The 23197-nt window shown below is 37.8% G+C and overlaps 1 long non-coding RNA gene across 8 annotated transcripts; it reads right to left on the bottom strand.

The window, feature by feature from the left end:
* Nucleotides 1-9389: 9389 nt before the first annotated feature.
* Nucleotides 9390-12481, bottom strand: LOC127126673 (uncharacterized). 8 transcript variants are annotated; one of them, XR_007805061.1, is made up of 5 exons: nucleotides 12101-12481; nucleotides 10575-11359; nucleotides 10294-10460; nucleotides 10063-10218; nucleotides 9390-9882 (listed from the first exon to the last, which is right to left on the bottom strand). It is a non-coding gene; the product is annotated as an uncharacterized LOC127126673 (long non-coding RNA). The 8 variants fall into 8 exon arrangements; XR_007805065.1 differs by having other exon boundaries at nucleotides 10063-10460; nucleotides 10575-10784; nucleotides 10927-11359; nucleotides 12101-12480; XR_007805064.1 differs by having other exon boundaries at nucleotides 10063-10460; nucleotides 10575-10787; nucleotides 10927-11359; nucleotides 12101-12480.
* Nucleotides 12482-23197: the final 10716 nt, after the last annotated feature.

A 23197-nucleotide genomic window follows, 5' to 3' on the forward strand; every position in this document is an offset into this window, starting at 1 on the left:
TGGACATTGCCACTCTAACAGACAAATACTCAATACCATTGGAAGAAATGCTAGTCGATTCAGCAACTGGTTTTGACCATTTAAGTCTTTTAGATGGTTATTTTGGTTATAACCAAATTTCCATTGCAGAGGAAGATGTGGCCAAAATGGCATTTTGATGCCTTGGGGCCTTAGGTACATACGAGTGGGTGGTGATTAGGCATGGCAACGGGGCAGGTCGGGGCGATTTTTACATCCCCCAAACCCAAAACCAAAAATAATCCTTGTTCCCCATCCCAATCTCCATCGAGGATGAAGAATTAAAACTCAAACCCGTCCCAAACGGGTTCGGGGTGGGTTCGGGTATCCCCGCCCCACCACTATCTATTTAATAAAATTATTATTTTTTAAATATTTTTTTTTCCAAAATAAAATTACATTACAAATAATAAAAAAAGAAAAATAAGAAAATCTCAAAAAGTTTCATGCATACATTTCAAATATTTTAAATAATATATACAAATCAAAATATCAAAACATTAACCACATATTTAATATTCTAAATTATCAAAACTGAAATAATAAAATACATAATAAAGTAAACGAGGCGGGTTCGGGGATGGGTTCGGGGTGGGTACTAGTATCCTCATTATCCAACTCGTCCCCATATTTTATAATCGGGGAAAACCCAAACCCAAACCTAATCAAAGCGGGTTTTCCTCGTCAAATTCGGGGCGAGTTTGGATGGATACCCGTGGATATGGTTTATGTTGCCATGCCTAGCGGTGATGCCCTTTGGCATGAAAAACCCTATTGCAACTAACTAAAGGGTAATGAACTCTATGTTTCATAACTTTATTGAAACTTTATGTAGCTTTTTATATATGCCATAATCATCAAATCCTTATCATAAAGTCGTCATTTAGATCACCTTCGATAGTCCTTTGAAAGGATAAGGAAATATGGACTGAAGATGAATGCATTAAAATGTGCTTTTTGTGTCAATGCAGAAAACTTTGTAGACATCGTAGTCCATAAGAAAGGCATCAAAATAAACTTGAACAAGTTGAAGGTTGTACTCAACACAGAGCCTCTAACGAATAAAAAACAACTTTAGTATCTACTCGAGAAAATAAACTTTCTGAGAAGATTTATACCGAATCTAAGTGGCAAGACAAAGGTATCCTCGTTATTACTATGTTTGAAAAAGGAGGAAGGTTCTAGATGTGAGTCAGAACATCAAAAGGCATTTGATGATATCAAGGAATTTTTTTTGAAGCCTCGTGTATTGTTACCTCCCTTGTGAAACAAAAGTATGAAATTGTACATTTATGCATTAGATTCAATAAAAAGGAAATATGTTTGCCCATTGTCGCAGTTGGAAAATTATAAAGTCGACATCATCCTTTATTCGTTCTTAAGGAATAGGAAAATAATGATAAAACCTACAAATATAGGGGGAGATATTAGGGTTTGGGAGTCAGTTAAGCAAGAGGAAGGAGTTAGGCACCCCTTACTTTCATTGTACTCAATGAGATTCTTCTCTAGTTCTAGGGTTGTTATACTTTTCTAAGGGGTGTTTGCTTAACTAGTAATCTCTCTGCTTAATGCTTTATTTTTTTCATTTACAAGAGAATTGTTTTATTAATTTTTTAAGGATTTAGTCATAAAAGGGAAAAAAGAGATTTTTAATTATTGTGTTCGCCAGAGTGTCACAACTCTGTGCCTACGTATCCTCAAGTTTAATGAAGAATCGGAGTATTGTAGTTTGTCTAGAAAAAGTTTGTTTGTTTGTTATTTTTAGATTCTGGAAATTCTCAACGCACCGTGACGGAGAAACGTTTGACTTGAAAATGCCTCAATGCAAAAGGGCAGATGACTTAAAGTTTGAATGTGTGAAAGTAGATTTTAGTTGATTTTAGTTGCCAAAAATGTTATGATTAATTTGAATTAGAAAATTAATATATAATTATTTACTAAAAATCAAAAAATTGAATAATGTTATATTTTTAATATTTTTGCTTAATTATTTAACCCTAATTATTAAGTATTCTAACTAGCTTAATTAACCCTAATTACTATCCTAATATCAGTCTTAATATTAATCATAAAATTATCCTAATAAAAAACCCTAATTAGATATTAGATTTTTTTTTGGTATTTTCTTATTTTTGTTGATTATAATAAAATATAATAACATTGACTAATTTTTTAAATCAACTTAATTAAACTAAGTACTAATATTGATCCTACATTAATCAAGATTAACCTAATAATAATATTTATTAAGAAACAAAAATAAAGAAATTAAATAAATAAATAAATAAAAAGACTAGGGGGTGCATAATTAGTTGTTTGAGTAACTGGGATGGCTACTGGGTGTGTAAATAGCAAAGGAGAGAGGCCCATATACTTTCTGAGGCCCACATTGGAGGGGAAGTCCAGAGAGAGAGAGAGAGAGTCAACAATTGACTCTCTCTGGATCACATGATCATGATCAGATGGATCACGCAACGTAAAATCTCAACCTATGACCAGTATGACTAGTCAGAGTATGAAAAAGGAACAATTGTGATGTGAAGTCAACATTGACATATATTAAACGTGTGTGTATAAAAGTGAGTCAGAGTCAACCAATCGTGTGGCCATCAGAGGGCCACATGTTGGTGATATGGACGCTGAGGGAGGGGGTATAAGACCCTAGCCCCCCTTCAGAAATGGATCATTCGCGATCCTTCTTTCTCTATCTTCTCTTCTCTTGGTCAGGACATAAAAATCAGAAAATTGAACAATGTTATATTTTTAATATTTTTGCTTAATTAATTCTCTCTACTCTCCCTATCCGATCAAACACCGACCACTCCTTTATGTCCTGACCACCACCCTTGACCACCTTAGACCATCGTGAAAAAACCTAGCTCCGGTTGAACTTCAATCGAAGTATTGATCTGTTCATCTATTTTCTAGAAACCTTCAATCCAACTTTCAACTTTTGGGTTCACTAGATGAACCCTAAGTACAAACCATAAGAACCTTAACAATCCTCTATGAACTATAAGTTGTTTATGTTACCTAGATACACCCTAGGGTTCATCAGGTGAACCCTAACACTAATTTCAAAGAACCATATCCCTAATCTTTTCTAGAAACACAAATAATTAACCCTAATAACTTAACATGTAATTTCCAAATAAAAAATTATTTCAAACACATATGCTCGGGTCAATTTAAATCTAAACAATACAACATGATGCAATCATATAAAGTGTGATCACCAACCTACGAGAATGAGGTTATTCTCGGTCAAAAAAAGGTAACGATTTTGATTCTCTTTCTTTTCTTTGGTCAAAATTGTCCTTTCTTCCTCTTCAAACTTCTTCTTTTCTTCCTTGTGCGAGGTACTGATGGTGTTATGCTGTGAGGTTGAGCTTGAAGGAATTAAGGTTTAAATGTGAAATCCTAATCATTGCACAAATAGAGCTTTAAGTGGAGGTTTTGGGATTTGTAGAAGCAAGTAGCTCTTAGGGTTTTTCTTATTCTTTTTTTCCCGTCCTTAGTTCATCTGATTTCTCTTGTATTTATAGATCAAATTAGGTATTAGTGATTTAATTAGATTGATTGTTTTGGGAATTTTTTTGTATGATTGATTGTAAATTGATCTGATTAGGTTTAAAAAATTTTAGGGTTTTGAGATCTGATTGTATATGGTCCAAATTACCTTGTAAATTGTATTGTATAGTGCATCTGTGAATGAATTTGGAAAGTTCTGATTGAATTTAGAATTTGAACATTTTGATCCATTTCTATTTTTTATTGTACGTAGATTAGAGTTTCTGAGAATTGGGTGAATTGGCGATGGACCCGGGTCATGAGCTTGACCTGATTTGGTGATGGGCCTGGACGGACTTAATCTGGTTAACATTTTGACCAAACTCAAACAATGCCTATTTTTAATAATCATCATAATATAATCTAAATAATAACTTTAATCCAACCAAAGTCACAACTACAAAATATTTAAGTATTAATTATAATTTAACTAACCATACTTAATAACAACCCTCAATAAAATTGTTTATAATGACAATATTTAAATTAACCATAAATTTTATATTTAATTTTAATGATTAACAATAATTTAATTACTTAATCTTAACAACTAACCATAAATAATAACCAATAATAATTCCTATAATTTAAACCCAATTTCTAATAGTCAAAATAATACAAGTTATACTTCTTTAATTATTAATTAAATTAATCCTAATTTTTCTAATAAAAAATATATGATAAATAATCAGAAAACTATGGACTCCTAAAAATATCAACCAAAATCCTTAATGTAAGATCCAACTCCTTAAGAGGGAATAAAAAGTCAAAAAGGGTCCCCCTTTGACTTTTTAGATCATTGGGGTTGACCAGATGACTTGTAGGCTCTGGATATGTTAGTGATCTAAGCTTTTGGTTAGGAGAAGGGTGGTCAAAATTAGGGGTACGACACCCATGAAGATAATGATGGCGTCGAAGGGTGATACCCTATTGACTAATTTCAGCCCATCCAGATGAAACTTGCATACAATTCCTATGACTAATTTTAACTCATCCAGGTGAAACTTGCATATGATTCCTATGATCATCCGATCATTTTACCAAAATCGAGCAGGACTCTGACGATCCTCCGGTTGTTGCAATTCTTATGATCATCCAATCATTTGGAATCTAGGTAGGACTCTGACGATCCTCTGGTCATTTCAATTCCTATGATCGTCCGATCATTTGGAATATTGGTAGGACCTTGACAATCCTCTGGTCGTTGCAATTCCTATGATCATCCAATCATTTGGAATCTTGGTAGAACTATGACGATCCTCCGGTCATTGTAATTCCTATGATCATCTGATCATTTGGAATTTAGGTAGGACTCTGACGATCCTCTAGTCGTTGCAATTCCTATGATCATCCGATCATTTGGAATATTGGTAGGACTCTGACGATCCTTCAGTCATTGTAATTCCTATGATCATCCGATCATTTGGAATCTTTGTGGACTCTGATGATCCTCCGATCGTTACAATTCCTATGATCATCCGATCATTTGGAATCATGGTAGGACTCTGACGATCCTCCGGTCGTTGTTTGATGAAACCCTGGTGAAACCCTGTGTATTTAATGGAACTTATACCATATGAGGGATAGGTTGCTAAGTTGGGGATGTGAGAGATGAACACCTTCTCACTAGTTGATAGTGATCATTCGGGATGACCGATTTACTGGATATGTTCTCTTGAATACTCATGGTGAGTGAGCTCGTTGGGGAAATCCTTTGTTAAAAAATTCTATGGAAAGGTTATTTATTGGGACGTCCAATAAGTATCCCTGACTCGGGGAATTATATTGGTATAGATGGGGATTGGACTTCTAGTAGTTGTCATAAATCCTACGTCATGTTATACATGTCCATGTGGATGCATGTTTTGAGTTGATTGTATGTGTTTATGCATAATGCATTTATTTGGACTGACGCCTCTTTTATGATATGTATGATGAATATGTGAAATTGTGGGAATCGGGGTTTCTGTAATATTCCGACTCTCTGACCCCTTGAGACCTTGATATGTCCCTAGAACAGACATCGATACTCTTGATATTCAGGACTACGCCATATGATTTTAAGGGAAAGAACTTATGTGTTGGTTAAGTTGTGATTATTGATTTATGACCCTGTGTCTTGCCTGAGATGTAGTACTGGAAGACTACGGTCCCTTCGATGTTTGGAGACCAAAGCAAAATATGTTTTTTGAAAGCTTTTTATTATACCCATGTTTCAATGCATTATCTAAAAATAATAAACATTTTGGAATCAAGCAGGAAAGAACAAATAATAAGGTTTGAAGAAATAAAAAACTTTACTTATTGAATTTGACCCGTAAATGGGCGATAATACATAAGGAAATAATTCCTATAAGAGGAGATTACTAAAGATTGATAAAGGAAAAACTAAAATGGAAATGAAACAGACTAATCATGTTCCTATTGAACCTAACATATGCTACTATCCTTAGTTCTTTTTTAGGACGATGATTGAATTGATTGTTCCCATCTAAGTTCTTGTGATAGTATGGCTCAAAAGTTGCAGTCATATACCTTATGGATATCCCTAATTTTTGCCTAGATCACTCTTTTGAGTCTTAGTCCACCGGGATGATATACTTTTTTTTGCTTAAGCCTCCCTTTTGGATTTTTGACTGACCGGGTTTTAGTTTTTCATACAAGTCCCTAATTTTTGCCTGAATTTCTCTTTCAAGTTTTCAATCCACCGGAACACCCTAATTTTTCTCTAAGTTGCCCTTTTGGGTTTTTGACTTAGCCGACCTTTATCCTTTTTTTCTAGGCATAATATTTCTTGATTGCATCGAAGTTCACGGGTCGTGGTAACTTCGCTCCATCCATGGTTGTGAGAACTAGGGCTCTGTCAAAGAAGGCCTTCTTCACGATTAAGGCCCTTCGTAGTTTATGGTCCATTTTCCGCGGGGGATCTTTGTGGATGAGTACTATCTTCTTGAGCACTAGGTCACCTTCTTCGAATAGACGAGGACGAAATTTCTTATCGAACGCTTTCTTGAGCCTTCACTGATATAATTTCCCGTGGCATACTGTAGCCATATGTTTTTCTTCCATGAGGTCCAATTGATCGAATTTGGTTTGTACACATTCCGCCTCATCCAATTTAGTTTCCATCAGGATCCTTAATGACGAAATCTCAACTTCGATGGGGAGTACTGCCTTTGTACCATATACCAGGGAAAAAGGGATTGCTCCTGTCAAAATCTGAATTGATGTTCTATAGCCATATAGTGCAAAAGGGAGCATCTCGTGCCAATCTTTGTAGGTTTTCACCATTTTATGGATAATCTTTTTGATATTCTTCTTGGATGCTTCTACTGCACCATTCATCTTCAGTCTGTAGGGTGACGAGTTATGGTGTTCAATTTTAAAATTTTCGCATAACTAGTCCATTACTTTGTTGTTTAGATTCAACCCATTATCAATGATAATTTATTAGGAACACTGTAGCGACAAATAATCTCTTTCATGATGAATTGTGCGATCACTTGTCTCATCATGTTGATGTAAGAAGCAACTTCTACCCACTTGGTGAAGTAATCGATATCAACTAGAATTAATCGGTGTCCGTTCGCAGCTTTTGGCTCGATCATCCCGATTATGTCTATACCCCACATAGAGAAAGGCCACGGAGCAGTCAAGACATTCAAGGGAGTAGGTGGAACGTGTACTTTATTTGCATAGATCTAACACTTGTAACATTTCTTGACGTATTTGAAGTAATTGGTCTCCATAGTCAACCAGTAACACCATGCTCTGAGAATTTTATTAGCCATTGTATGCTCATTGGCGTGAGTGCCAAAGGATCCTTCGTGAATCTCTTTGATAAGCATGTCTACTTCATATCCATCCAGGCATCTGAGCAAGACTATCATGATTTCTTTTATAAAGTACATCATTATTGAGGAAGAATTGAGATGCCAATCTTCTGAGTGTTTTCTTATCTCCGCTTGAGGCATTTGCAGGGTACTCTTGTTTCTAAAGGAACTATTTAATATCGTAAAACCAAGGATTATTATTTGCTTCCATTTCAACTGCTGCACAATATGATGACTCATCCATGCATTGAATTATTATAGATGGTGTTTCATTGTGCCATTTAACTTTAAACATGGATGCTAAAGTGGCCAAGGCGTCTACTAGTTAATTCTCCTCCTGAGGAATATAATGGAAAGTGATCTCATCGAAGTAGGTGATCAATTTTCGGACATGGTCTCGGTACCAGATTAGCTTGGAATTATGAGTCCCTCATTCTCCTTTAATTTGGTTGATGACAAGAGTGAAATCTGCATATACTTCTAAGATCTTTATTCTTAGGTTAATGGCTTCATCTATCCCTAGGATGCATGCCTAGTACTCTGCCATGTTATTAGTACAAGTGAAGCATAACCTATCTGTGAAAGGAATATGGAAACCTGCTGGAGAAGTTATGACAGCCCCAATTCCATGTCCTTTTGCGTTTGAGGCACCATCAAATATAAGTTTCCATCGTGATCCTGGTTTAGGTCCATCGTCTAGACTTGGGATCTCGCAATCTTTTACGACCATAACATCTTTGTTGGGGAAGTCAAACGGTATAGGTTGATAGTCTTCCATTGGCTGATGATCAAGAAGGTATGCTAACACACTTCCTTTGGTAGCTTTTTGTGTGACATATTGGATGTCGTACTCAGTCAATAGCATCTGCCACCAGGCTATTCTTCCAGTTACTACCGACTTTTCGAAAATATATTTGATAGGATCCATCATGGATATCAGTAGAGTAGTATGACTTACCATGTATTGTCTCAGACGCCGAGCAGCCTAGACTAGAGCGCAACAAATTTTCTCCAAGAGAGAATATCGGGATTCGCAATTAGTGAATTTCTTGCTCAGGTAGTAGATTGCATGTTCCTTCCTTCCAGTCTTATTTTTTTGCCCCAACATATAGCCCATTGAATCATCAAGTACTGTTAGATACATTATGAGTGGTATTCTAGGAATTGGTGGTATTAGTTGTAGTATTCCAAAATTTGCCCCCCATTTTTGCTTTTTTCATCTGACCCATGACTTTAGATCCATCTGCATTCATCTGTTATGCATCATGCATTCATGTTAATATAATCTCTACGCATCTCAATTGACTTTGGTCGACTTTTGACTTCCTGGTCAACTGGTTGGCCAAAGTCAACCATCCGTTCCCAAATCCATATCGTCTCGACTTTGATAATATTGATCATTTTCCATGCCCTTTCGACTCACATCATTGTTATATCCATCATGGTGTTATGTTAATACCACGTTGATTTTAATCTCAAAATTGATTCTAATTTTGAATTAATTTTAATTGATTTTAATTGGATTTTGGATTATTTTTTTAAAGTTGATTTTGATTCCAAGTTGATTTTAATCCTTCTTTTATTTTGTTTTAGGATTTTAATTGTATTTAAACATCCAAAACCATTTACCATTTAATCACTAATAAACTAACAGTGCGCACAGGTGTTTTTCTTAGATTCTTAGGGAAAAGCAAGTAGTATAAATCCATTTCTGCCAGTAGAGGCCACTAAAAAAAGGATAACCATGTTTTCTATTTTAGAAGTAATATTTTATATATATAAAAAAAGTAAAGATAATATGAAATATATTATGCACGTTGCTTACAAATATTTGTGATAGCATTTTATGCAGTGCACATGGATTAAGATCCTTCCATTAATATAGTTTTCTTTGTGACATATATTCAGTACTTGTGTGCCCTTTATATAAAACCATAATAGTGGAACAGTAGAAATTTATGTAACAAATTGGATTCAATAGCATGTCTTTATTTATCTTAGTTTTTCATGCGCTCATTGTCAAGATTTGTCATACTTCGGTAAAGTTTATTTAGACAACCAATTGTAACTTATCCCACATTAGGCTCATCTTCCATAGCAAATGCACCGCAAGTTCAGCAGTGTAATCATGGGCAAGACCAACTTCAAGTCACTGTTCCTCCTACCGATTTGTGGCAACTCAAAGTTGGCATGTACAAAATTCAAGCACATAGCTTTATCTCAGTACCAACTACAAGCTAATGCCATATCAAATGTATCATAGCATGCAATATGGATATATGCATAATAGCCAAAACAACCTCAGCCAATTGAATCAGAAGCTGCCGCCAGTTCTTCTCATGACCCTCACATTGCCATGGCAGAATCCGCTTTGCTTACTTCAGGTGCACTACCTGTTACAAGCTCTTCAATAGCTATCATGTAACGGCGGGTATTACCGCAACAAAGAAGTCCTATGATCCTGCGGCACGATAACAGTCAATGAGCTTAATAAATAAGATTATTTCAACTAATAAACTCAAGCCATACCAACATATACAGTGCCATCAAAACAATTATATAATATCCAGAGTCAAATTCCATAACAGAATTTCCATGTGATTCTTCAAATACTAAATTTGGTTGATAATTAAAAATTAACCTGAATCAAACTCTTTGCTTCAACAGAGCTGGAATACCCTGCACTAACCATCCCGCTGCTCGCAGCTTCCAGGCGAATTCCAACAAAGCCTGTTACCTACCTTGGCCGAGCGACATGGTCGTCGAACAATTGATAACCGCCAACTCGCAGCAAAACCTGCATCTGCAGGTTATAAGGAACCATAGGCATACACCATAACTCTATGACTAATGATGCTTGTGGGAACAAAACCTGTCGTTAAGTTCAGCGAGAATTACGGTCATCCGCCAAGAAGCAAAGCAGTAAGCACATCAACAAAACATTTTCACTCCACTTACCATTTTAACCAGATCCACCTGCAATAACACCATAACAACAAATGTCACCATACGTCTTGCAGACAACACATCGCAAAAATCCTGCATTAAACATTCACAAAAAATAACAGACCAGTGAGCACAATCTCATGGCAAGACAAATCATTTCACAGCAAACGAATCAAAATAAGCATTGGAACGGACCACCTGACCTACCTGCAGAACCATTCATGTACAAGAAAGGTGAGCAAAGAAAACAAGCAGCTTGCATTTATGCACAGGCCAAACCAGGTGACATGAAGGGCATGCCATTTTTGCAGGATGCTCCACCATTCTGCAATATGCCAATGGACCTGCACTCAAGATAGGCTACCTGCAAATGTCACGCAAACTGCCTCAAATTCGGTATTGAGCCAAACAAACATCCTGCTGCAACAAACCAGTTGAAAAATCATTCAACACCAGTTCCTGCATTGCAATGTGGACCAAAGCATGATCGAAGAAATTCACTACAAAGTTCAGCAATCCACATGCCAAATTAAACCTTGCAACTCCAAGTTAACCTAACCTTATTATGATACCAAACAAGCTCATGACAGTAGAAAATGCACAGCGGTGCTATAACAAGTGCGTGGAATCGAGTAAGGTTGTTCGTTTGGGTCAGAGAGTGACGGTTGAAGTTGCTGAAGGTTTATAGAAAGCTCGGGAAGTGGCAAAGTGATGCTGAACTATCGAAGGAGAGGACTTTTGAGACAGGTGGTCCTGCTTTATAACTACTTACAAAGGTGTTGTCAAAAGGCTTATACTCAGAAGTATTGCTCCAAGTGAAGGCCGATACTCTCTATCTGCTACAAAGAAAACAGCTTCCGCCAATGACAAGTGTGGGATTGATAACGTTGAAGAGACGTTGTCATACAAGAACTTCTATACCACAGAAAAACAGGAAATGAGAATAGCAAGCAGGAAGCGTCCCAAGCGACGGCTATGCGAAACCGAACACCCTGCAAAATCATAAGCTTGAAATTTCAGAACATAACAAAAACTCTTTTGAAAAACGATTCAAATCACCCCTTCTAGCTCACTTCACCACGGATTCGATCCGCATCCGAACGGAACCACTCAACAACTTGGTAATAGAAGAATACGGAAGGTTAAGAACCACTGCCAAGAGGCACAACTGAATCCCTCACCAACCAGCTGAACAACACTTCATAACTAACTCCTCCACCTAAATAGAACTTAAAAAAAAAACCCAAACCCTACCTCACAATCCTCTCCAACTGACATAGAAAAGAATTAACTGAAACTTAAACCAACCCTACAGCTGTCAACATTTTTTCCCAACTAACTGAGTGAGAATAAAATAACCAACTGAGTTATCTGTTAACTCAGGGAGTCCAATTCAACTAACTCCAAACCAAATTAACTAACTCCAAACCAAATTAACTAACTCCAATCCTAATCCCAATCCAGAAATAATCCCAAGCCTAAATCCTATATAAACACTTCATCATTCTCATTTTGGAACAGTTTTTGAACCCTGCGAATTCAGAGCCATTTCTCTGCAAACTCTCTCCCCCTCACCAAAGCTCTCATTCTCTCTCTCAAGAAAGGTCATTGAAGCTTCACATTGAAGCTTCAATTCACCTGGAGCTAAACCACTACACTCTGTTTTAGAGCTTTAGAAGAAGAAGGAGACAAAGAAAGGAAGAATAAGGAGGAATTGAAAGTAGGAAACTCACCGGCAAACATCTCCGATCATCTTCTCCGGTATGTCGTTTACCGTTTATTTTCGCTTTCTTGTTCTGAGCACGCTGTTACCTAGCATTTAGGTGGAGGATCAAAAACCACATGGCATTAGGTGTTAATTTGCAGTGAGGAGTGTTTAATTGATTGTTTGTGACTGAGGGCGATTCCACGGATTCTTCGCCTATAGGATGATTCCATTGCCATGAGTGTAATTGTAGTTTGTTAGGTTTTGATTTAGTGGTGTTGATGAGGGTGGAGCTGGTACCGGCGCCGGGGATGGCCGCCGGTATGTTGAACAGAAGAGAGAATGAAGGAGATATGCGCGCTGCACTTGAGTTTGCTTATTGGACTCGAAATTGGCAAGGTCCATGGCACTTGGCTATTCACACCGTAATCCACTGAGCATACCCCCAGGATTAGTGAGAAATGTGTTGGGCTCAGAATTAACCAGGCCCATGAGTATACGCTATCCACACCTCGAGAGATACTGAATACATCCCTCGTGGTTGTGAGTGTTTGAGTTTGGGCTTCTTTGGGCCCATTAGCATATCTTTGCTTGACTGCACCGTTCACTTGTTGCCTACACCCCCGGATTTGATTAAGGGATCAATGGGCCTGGACGTAGCCCACGCATTATGGCCCCATTTACCTCTTTTTGGGAATTTGGTTTTTGCACAAAAAAGTTACTCTGGGCTCAGATTGCAACCCATTAGAAAGTGTTGTTTGCACCACTGGTTTTCTTTTTTGTTTGATCAATTAGGTTAATTTTAGAATACTTAGAAAATTAGGATAATTAGGAAATTAATTGTTAGAATAATTAGAATTAATTCCTTAACAGAATAATTAGGATTAACTCATATTAGAATAATTAGAAATTAATCCCCTTTTTAAAATAATTAGGATTAATTCATATTTTTAGAATTGTTAGAATTTAATTAGGACATTTTATTAGAATTAGGACTTAGAATGAGATTTTGATTAGAAACACTTAGGGTTGATTAAATTTAGGATTCCCTCATTTTTTCAACATTAGGCTAGTTTCTCAATTTTAAACCATGGTTATAATTTGGCACATTTTGGTAATGATCATTTTGCCCTTATGGGCCTTATTTTGGTATTTCGTGTTGAAATTTGCATGCTCCCCTTAGGATTAGAATTTAATCAATTTTAGGACTCAACATAGAATTTTATTCTTGATTTTAATCAATACTTTGACATGTTCCCTTAGGATTTCTAATCTAACTTAGAATATTCAACCAATTTCTAATGCATGCTCCCTTAGGATAGTTCTAACAATTACTAACTTCAATTAGATCCAAAACATAGTTCCCCACAAAACTAAAATCAAACCCCCGATTAAATTGATCAAAAACAATTTTGATTAATTAAATCCTTTGAACTTGTATAATCCCACAGTCTAATTGAGTGACCAAAAGACCCTTGGCCACTTTGTATGACTTTTCTTTCACGCTGTGGAGCTCAAGGCCTCAAGACAAGATCTTCAATCAAAGCATCCTCAGTCATACCAAGCAGCGGATTATTCAAGCACTTCAAAGGTGGCGTCTTCAAATTTCAAGCACATCAAAGGTGGCATCTTCAACACTTGTTAATTCAAAGTTAGAAGAGTGTGACACGAGCCTTAAGCAATAGAGAATGAGTGGGACTGGAGTATTCCTACCCCCATTATGAGTATCTTTGGGTATGGGACGTATGACCTAGCGCTCATCGTATTCACCTTTATTCATAGACTTTAGCACAATTCTAATCATACAATTGACAAGTCTCTCTTCACAACAAACGTAAGGACAACAATCAACAACTTATCAATCATGAATCAAGTTATACGATACGAGCCTTAAGTAATGGAGAAGGAGTGAGACTGGAGTATTCCCATTCTGAGTATCTTTGGATATGGGATGTATGACCCAACGCTCATCATATTCACCTACGTTCATAGACTTTAGTACAATTCAAATCTAACAATTGATAAGGTCTTCATCTTCCATGCAAGAAACAATTACAAAGATTCTTCTCTCTCTACTTGAAGTTTAAGACAAGAATCACATGCCACGAGCCTTAAGTGGTAAAGAAGGAATGAGACTGGAGCTTTCCTACACTCATTATGGATACCTTTGGGTGCGAGACGTTTGGCTCGTTGCTTATCGTATCCACCTTTACCCATAGACTTTAGTGTAATTCTCATCTAGTAACTATCAAGTCTTTCCATTCCATTCAAATCAAATCATTTCAATCATCCATTTCCTCTTGCCTCCTATCAATTTCTTTTCAGCCCTAGTGGGCTGAACTAGAAAGCTCTGATTTCCTCATTTCACAATGAGGGTACGTAGGCAGGAGAACCCGGTTTTCTTCGTGAGCTACCCTATTTATTAATCAATCATTCTTCATTCATCAATCAATACCATCCTTTTGAGATCAAATATCATTGTTCCTTGGATTCCATTCACATCCTTTTAGGACGCCTAATGAACATTCTGTCTTGTGGATCGAGAGTTGTTCGCGCTATGCAGTCGAACACTTAATTCATTTGTTTTTTGTTATTCCACTACAGTGATACCATGCCTCAGGCTCCCACTTGTTGGTTTACCTTTACTCTTCAGTTCAGAGTTATTCCTTCATGGATCCAAGATAATTCTTCTCTTTGATTTCAAATTGTTTGTTCCCCAGCAAGTGATACATTCTCCCTTGCACCCAACAATACTTTCTTGTGGGTCTCATTCACATCCTTTTAGGATGCTTAATGAGCAGTCCGCCTTGTGAGCCAAGAGTTGTTCGCGCTATGCAGTCGAACACTTAATTCATTCTTTTTGGTTATTCCACTACAGTGATACCATATGTTAGACTCTCACTTGTGGTTCATACCAGTTTTGCTCTTGAGTTCGAAGCCAGATATCTTTATGAGCCCCCTCAATACCATTTTGTTGGTGCAAGTTATAATCTTCATCACCAATCTCTCCCTTTCTCTCTTTTCTTAGTCCCGAACTACGATTGCTCTGATTTTCTCATTACAAAATGAAAATACGTAGGCACGAGGATACGAATCCTTGGCGAGCATACTTCTAATTATTCCTCCTTCGCCTTAGGGCATCATCCATATCTCTCACAATTCATTACCTACCTTCGATCATAAACCCGTTCACCCTAGTGACATATTATTCCTTTTACATTGAAATACACTTTCTTTGGAATTCCATATATACCCTTTTAGGATGCCTAATGAATAGTCCGCTTTTGCACCTATAGTTGTTCGCGCTATGCAGTCGAACACTTAATTCCTTCTTTTTCGGCCAACCATATAGTGATACCATGTCTTAGACTCTCACTTGTGGTTCATGCCACCTTTCCCTCTATGGTACAAATTCTATTTCTCCTATGGATTCCAATACACTTTGACTTTCGATTTCAAACTATACTCCTTCAGTCACTTATCACCAGATACTCTGTTCTGTGACTTAGGTCACTTCACTCCATTCATTTCCATGGTACCTTCATATTCTACCTTCGTTCACTTCATGTGATATACCTATTCTTTGGTTCAGACCATACTTTCTATCACACTTCTTTTCATCTCCCACCATTAGTTCTCTGAACTACGGAGCTCTGAATTCCTCATTGCACTATGAGGATACGTAGGCATGAGGGCCCCAATCCTCACCGAGCACTCTATCTATTTCCTTTCCTTTTCCCCTTCTTTTGCGAGTAATCTTTAGTTATCACCTATTCGAGCGAGAACAATCAAAACGGTTCTCATGGAGTACCATGGATGTTTGGGGTGCTAATACCTTCCCCTTGCATAACCGACTTCCTTACCCAGTATATCTCTTTCCCCCAGGTTTTATCGATGTTTTCCCATCCCTCTGGGGATAAATAAAGTTCGATGGCGACTTTGTTGTATGTTCGAGCGTGCGATACGTTCGGGTATATATTCCGCTAGCTTCATTAGTATAGGTGGCTCTCGCAAATATTCTTTGATTCTATCGAAGGCATTTTGACAACCTTCATTCCACTTGATGGCTTGATCTTTCTGGAGCAACTTGAATATTGGTCCAAAAGTGGTTGTAAGATGCGAGATGAACCTAGCAATGTAGTTTAGTCTCCCCCGGAATCCATGAACCTCTTTTTCTGTCCTCGAAACTAGCCTATCTTGGATGGCCTTGACTTTGTCAAGATCAACTTCGACCCCTCTCTATCCGACTATGAACCCCAATAATTTCCCTGATTTGACTCCAAAGGTGCATTTTATGAGATTCAGACGTATCTTGAACTTCCTCAGATGATCAAACAACTTTTGCAATTTGATTATATGATCTTCTTCAATATGTGATTTAGCAATCATATCATCAACATAGACCTTTATCTCCTTGTGGATCATATCATGGAAGAGAGTCACCATTGCCCTTTGGTACGTTTCCCCAACGTTCTTCAATCTAAAAGGAATTACTTTGTAACAGAAGGTGTCCCAAAGAGTGATAAACTTGGTTTTCTCCATGTATGCAGGAGCCATCTTAATCTGATTATAATAAGAGAATCCTTCCATGAACGAAAAGACCGAAAATTTAGCGGTGTTATCTACCACCATATTATTGTGTGGAAGAGGGAAGTCTTCTTTAGGACTTTCTTTATTCATATCTCGGTAGTCCATGCATATTCTAACTTTTTCGTCTTTCTTCGGGACTGGCAAGATGTTAGCAACCCATTATGGATATTTTACAACGGCTAAGAACCCCGCGTCGAGCTGCTTTCTGACTTCCTCTCAGATTTTTGTGACATGTTTGGTCTAGTCCTCCTTAATTTTTGTTTGACTGGAGGACATTGTGGTTTGAGCGATAGCTTGTGTACAACGATTTTTGTGTCTAGTCCTGGCATATCTTGGTACGACCAAGCAAACACATCTCTGTACTCGCGTAAGAGTTCAACCAACCTTTTATTGATTTCATAATTTAAGGCAGTGCTGACCTTGACCTCTTTCTTATCTTCTTCAGTTCCCAGATTGATCACATCCACGGGTTCCTGATGAGGTTGGATTTCTTTGTCCTCTTGCTTCAACAATTTGGCCAGCTCTTTAGGAAGCTTGTAATCGTCCTTATCGCCTTCTTTCGCTTGGTTAATCGGGAATTCGAAGTTGTAAGGGATTATAGTAGTGTCATTTTCAATAGGTTCATTTATTAATCTGCATCGAGGAAGATTTTTAGTTGTTATTATCTTTTTAGAATGATGTGCTAAGAATTAGAGTGCATGAAAGACTTATTGCCATTTTTTTAAAACAAAACTTTGAAATGAAAGGAAGGGAGCTTAATTGAAAATAAAATGCAATTTTATTGATAAAATAAGTCATTGAAACAAAATGGGGCCTTACAAAGCTTGTCCATTTGCCTTGGGCAGAGCAAATGACTTATTCCTATTTAGAAAACAGCAAGTTACTTTGAAAATAGAAATCATCTCGGGAATCTCGATGGCCTTCCAATTGTTGAGAGCGGTATCCGATAAGCAACGACACACCAAGTTGGTATCCCTTAATCTTCTTCTTTAATTACAACCACATGATCTTCACTTTTGTACCCAACACTGTGGAAAGTTTCTTGGAGAGTGTGAAGCTTATTCTGATTGGTCTTCTAAAACTCTTTATTAGCCGGTTTATAACCCAACCCGAATCGATCCTTCTTCTCAGGTATCTCTAACAACTTGCCTCAATCTAATGTATCTCTACTTTTAATAAAATCTGATATCTACTTGAAGCTAGCCGGATGAAATTGGTGCACGCACTGAACGCATTGCATGCTCAAAGATACAACAAAGTCACCATCGTACTTTATTTATTCCAAAGAGGGAAGGGAAATATCGATAAGACCCAAAGGTAAATAGAGAAACAGGTATCAGAGTCGGTTATGCAAGGGGAGTGTATTAGCACCCCTCACATCCATGGTATTCCATGGGAACCATTTTGAATGTTCTTGCTTGCATGGGTATTATAATCTTTATGTGCCTGCAAAAAGGAAATGAGGTTAAGAAAAGGGGTGCTCGATGATGATTGTGGCCCTCATGCCTAAGTATTCTCATGATATAATGAGAAAGTCATAGCCTCGTAGTTCGTGGAACCAAAAGAGGACAAAGAAAAGAAAGGAAGGTGCTCGCCAAGGATTCGCATCTGAAGCGCCGCAAAAAATACAGAGTCGCCACCGGATTTTATTTATTCCAAAGGAAAGGGAAAATAGCGATAAAACCCCAAATGAGTGAAACGGTCTCGCAACCAAGAGCGGATTCGGAAGTCGGTTATGCAAAGGGAAGGTATTAGCACCCCTCACATCCATGGTACTCCATGGGAACCACTTGCTCGTACCAAATGTGTATGGATGTTTATTTATCTGTAAGTTGCTTGCTATCGGAAATGAGATGAGAGATGAGATGGGAGAGAAAATAAGTTTTAAGTTAGTGTGCTCGCCAAGGATTTGGGCCCTCGTGCCTACGTATCCCCATACGTGCAATAGGGAAGTCAGAGCTTCGTAGTTCGGCTCAAAAATGACATATTTGTTTGGTTGTTTTTACAGAACATTATTGACGTTCGCGCACTACTGTTCACTTGCTTGTATACTCTATCATGGGAGTAGAAAGTATTTGTTTGTTTGCGGTAAAATGGATACGCTTGGTTCGCACTCTAGCAGTTAAACATTACTTGCTCACACATGGAGGCTTAAGCTTTGTTCACGGTAGAGCGGAAGTAACACGTGCTTATTGAAAGCTTTTGAAGTGTGCGCTAAGGCAAAAGATGGTTTGATTTGTTAGGGTTGATTTTATGCTTGGAGACAAGTATTAAACCCTTGGCTAGATACAGTCAACGGTCCAATAACTTGGGAGTTGAGAGGATAAGTTATCCTAACCACTCTTTTTCGTCCAAAAGAGATTTGATTATGAAAAGAATTTGGCAAGTTTAATCGTTGGAACTTAGAGGGAGACAAGTCTCTAACCCTTGACTAAGTATAGTCAACAATCAAAGTACTTGGGAATCGAGAGGACAATGGAGTTCTAACTATTCTTTTTCTTCCTCATGGCGCCTCGATTTAACTTGTTTGAATCATTAGATGTTTTAAAGGGGGAAAGTCAAGTGTCGGGTCCTCATGCTAGGTACGACCGACAACCCAATTACTTGAATGTTGTGTACAAACACGTACACCCCATTTGCATTCCAATTTGTTATGAAAAGGTTTTGAAAAAGGAACTTGACGTTGAATCAAGTGTTTGAATTTATTATGAAAAATAGTGAGTGAATAATGGAGGTGAGAGATAGAATGAGGTTGAGAAGAGAATGGAGAAGAGATGTAAATGATGGATCTTGGAGTGAATGGAGAATGCTTGACGTTGGATCAAGCATTAACGTTGCAATGGTGAGTTTTTATTAGGAAAATAACTTGACGTTGAATCAAGTACCTTTTGTTTCTTTTGAAATGCTTTGTTTATCGTTTTATGTTTTATCATTGATTATTAACATGCATAGTAAACTAGCTATAAAGCAATAAATCTAAGCTATTACATGAGTAAGGGGAGGGGGGACATTTAACCCACAATGGGGGGAACTCACACAATACAACACAAAGACATGAGGAGAAAGCTACACTTTACAAATTATAAAAATAAGGAATAACTTGGAAGATGTTTGGATCTCCCTCACATGTCACCACAAGAAAACAACAAGTGGTTAGTATGTATTAATAAAATGGAATTAAAATACTAATTCAAGTGAATGAAGTGGTATGATGATAATATGATGTGGCATGGTGGTGATGATGAACAAACATATACCAAATTAAATTGAAATGGAAATTCCGATTTAGTCATTAACCACAAACAAAATATAGCCAAGCCAAAATGAGATTAATCGTGTACATGAGACCCAACATGGCAAATCAAATGAAATTCTAAACATAGCATATTAATTGAATTAAAATAACAAAGAATCATGAATCAACACAAACCAAAATTAATATGAAAATCTACTATTTTTTAAATTTGTTTAAATGGTGAATTAACAAAGTAATTAACTAGACATGTTAATCCTAAATCTAATCATGTGCACAATGAGGATTAATTTTGATGGTAAAACAATTAGCATAAAAAATGGTAAAATAAAAACGCGTAAAGAAAATAAGCAAGAAGCTATCAAGAAAATAATATATGTACAAACAAACCCAGGGGTTTGGCTCTGGAAATGGGGGTGTGAGACTGATTCAGGCGCATGGGCCTAAGGGCCAGTGGCCCATTGGAATCACAGTAGGCATGAGGGGTTGTGTTTGGGATTCAAGGATGATGGTGCATGTGAAGCTTGGGCCCAATCACGTAGGCCCATTAGAAACAAGGTTCCCAACTTGTGCACAGGGTGAATGGCTTCAGCCGATCAATTACGCACGTGCGCATTAACATAACGAACCAAATTTGAACGGAAATAAGAACGCGCCAGCTCCGGCACAGTTCAGATGAAGCCACTGTGGACCGCCACACGGGATATCGCTTCCGACGGCGGTTTCCACCAGAAATGCAAACTGAAACCTCCAAAGTACTCGCCTCTACCTCCTGGTTCCAGAACTTAACTCAATTCCTCCAGATCCTAAGCCTAGGTCTCTAACTAGATTGAATACTCTCAAAAAACCTAGGTGTTCATAATCAAATTAAATCCCGACTATACCATGATTCACTCTCAGACCTTAGGGTTATTGGTACTGATCCTATACTTAACCTACGGGTAACTAGAAACGAAAGGATCAAGATGGAATTTGGGATGCTTACTGGAGTAATTTGAAGGCGGCGATGACGATGGAGTCTCAGGTAGGTCTCGTACTTCCTTTGCTTCTGCTCGAATCTCTTACTTCCTCCACTTTCTTCTTCTTCTCCAATCTCTAGTTTAAGGAGATAACTTCTTCTTGAGATGCGCCTATGATTCGTTGTATCAGAGAGGATGATGAAGGTTAAAGCTCAACTGATTAGAGCTTCTGGTGTTGAAGCTCTAACAGTTGCGTTAATGGAGAGCGTGTAGTGAGGAATGGGGAAGGAGCTATGAGAATCACGTGTGATTGAGAGTGATGAAGATTGTGAGAGTCTCCCTGAAATAGTGAGAGGAGGAGTGAATTTATAGAGTGCAGGTTCGGATTGAATGGAGGACTGGAGTTAGGCTAGGAGTTTGTTAGATTAAACTCACCGAGTTGATCACATACTCAGTTAGTTATTGGACACTTACTCAGTTAGTTATATAATTGCAATTTGGTTAGTGAGCTATCTGGAAAAGGTTCGTTAGTGACAAAATCAAAGGGTTTTTAATTTGGAATTAGTTAGAGTTAATGAGATGAGGTTAGTAAAAATCCACTTGGTTAACTAAACTGTGAGTCCCTGCTAGTGAATGCTTGGTTTATCTACCGTGACATTCGTTCAATTGAAGTTGATCTGCTAGTTAATTGTTAGCCTTGGTTCTGAGTTCCACTGCAATGCCCACCACAGTCATGAATCGCTACCCTCAATTTTTCTTGCCCTGCTGATGGAGACAAATGGTGTTGATCATGTCGCCGAAGGGTTGTACCGCTGGTTGTGATGTTGCAGGTGGCATTTCCACCGTCCAAATGTTTTCTTTCGGTTTCCTTCCTATTACACTTGGGGTTGATTGGCAAATTGCAAGTCGCAGGTTTTGTTATGAACTGGTTCGAAGTCATTATTATCGTTGAAGAGTTTTGGTCATGAAGGGTGAAGTGAAGTTTTTGAGCTGATTTCTGCCTGCTGAAACAAATCAGAAGAAGGTTTAAATGAGTTGTTGAGAAATTTTTATGAGGTAGGTTCTGAACCGTTTTATTGATTTTGTTTTGCAGGTTATCCGGTGGGTTGATACGGTTGAAGACAGTTAGAAGTTGTTCTGTCTCTTGCAACTGAGACTTTGTCATTTCAAGATTTTCCGAATATTTCAACAGATCCAAAATTGCCTTCTCTTTCTCTAATTTCAATTCCTCAAATTCCTCCATGGAGAACTTTTGTGATGTGGCATTCAATTCATAGCCTGAGGTCAAATTTCCATCTCTTGTCTAGGAACAATACGGAGTCATGAATTTGAGAAACTGCAACTTCTATATCAGAAGTTATCTGTATATATTGAGTAGGTTCTTGGGATGAACTGAGTTCTTTTTCTGCGACTGAACCAACACCTTAAGAATTATCCTTTTTATCACATGGAATATCAGAAGGTTGGACATCAAGGGGAATGACAGCCGCAGAGTCTTGGATGGATGTTCCATGCGCGTCTTCAAGAACACGTTTAATATCCTTCAGGATCTGACCCACATCAGCATCCTTTGCCACAGACTCAAAAGCGGATTGTATTCCTGATTGAAGTTCTTCTGGTAATAAGCCATCAATCCCACTAGAATTAGGTGATACTGCAGCAGAGGACACTTGAATTGCCAATGGATTCAAATCATTGTTCTTAGAGACTTGATTACTCTCTCCAAAGGAGTTGTTTCATTTTTGCACCATATGTGAGGCACAACATGACCCTGTCTCATGTTGTTTAGCTTGTATGCAGGTTCGATGGTGACCATGCGAGTGGTTTTGGCGAGAGAAACATTTGTGCTATTGGTTACTTCAGCGAGAGCGGGACATCTCTTCGTTAATCGAGTCTTGACGGTGTTGATGACCTTTTTGTTTGGAATTGGATCGTCTGAATTCTTGGATGATGACGAAGACGAAGGGAAGCGTCAACTTCGGGTACATATTTTGCGTTTGATAAAACCTTAATCGTTGAGAGAGTATGGTGCACGATTGAAGAAAGTGAGCCAACTGGTTATGTTATCGCACTTGAACAAAACAGTAGGAATTTTAAGGTTAGAAGTTAAATTCTTTTTGTTACTGATTTTATGTTATGGTCGTTGTGACTGATTATGGACTGCTGTTGTTGCAGGATTTTTGTGAGCCTTGTTGCCTTAGCTTGGTGAGTGTACAGCCTCAGAAAATTGCTATCACAAGATGACTCCCCTTTCAGCATCATAAGAAAACGGAATGAGTTGGTTCCGATACAAGTTTCTCGCGGATCTGTCATATCGATCATA

Source organism: Lathyrus oleraceus, chromosome 3, assembly GCF_024323335.1.
Source record: "Lathyrus oleraceus cultivar Zhongwan6 chromosome 3, CAAS_Psat_ZW6_1.0, whole genome shotgun sequence".
Classification (NCBI taxonomy): Eukaryota; Viridiplantae; Streptophyta; class Magnoliopsida; order Fabales; family Fabaceae; genus Lathyrus; species Lathyrus oleraceus.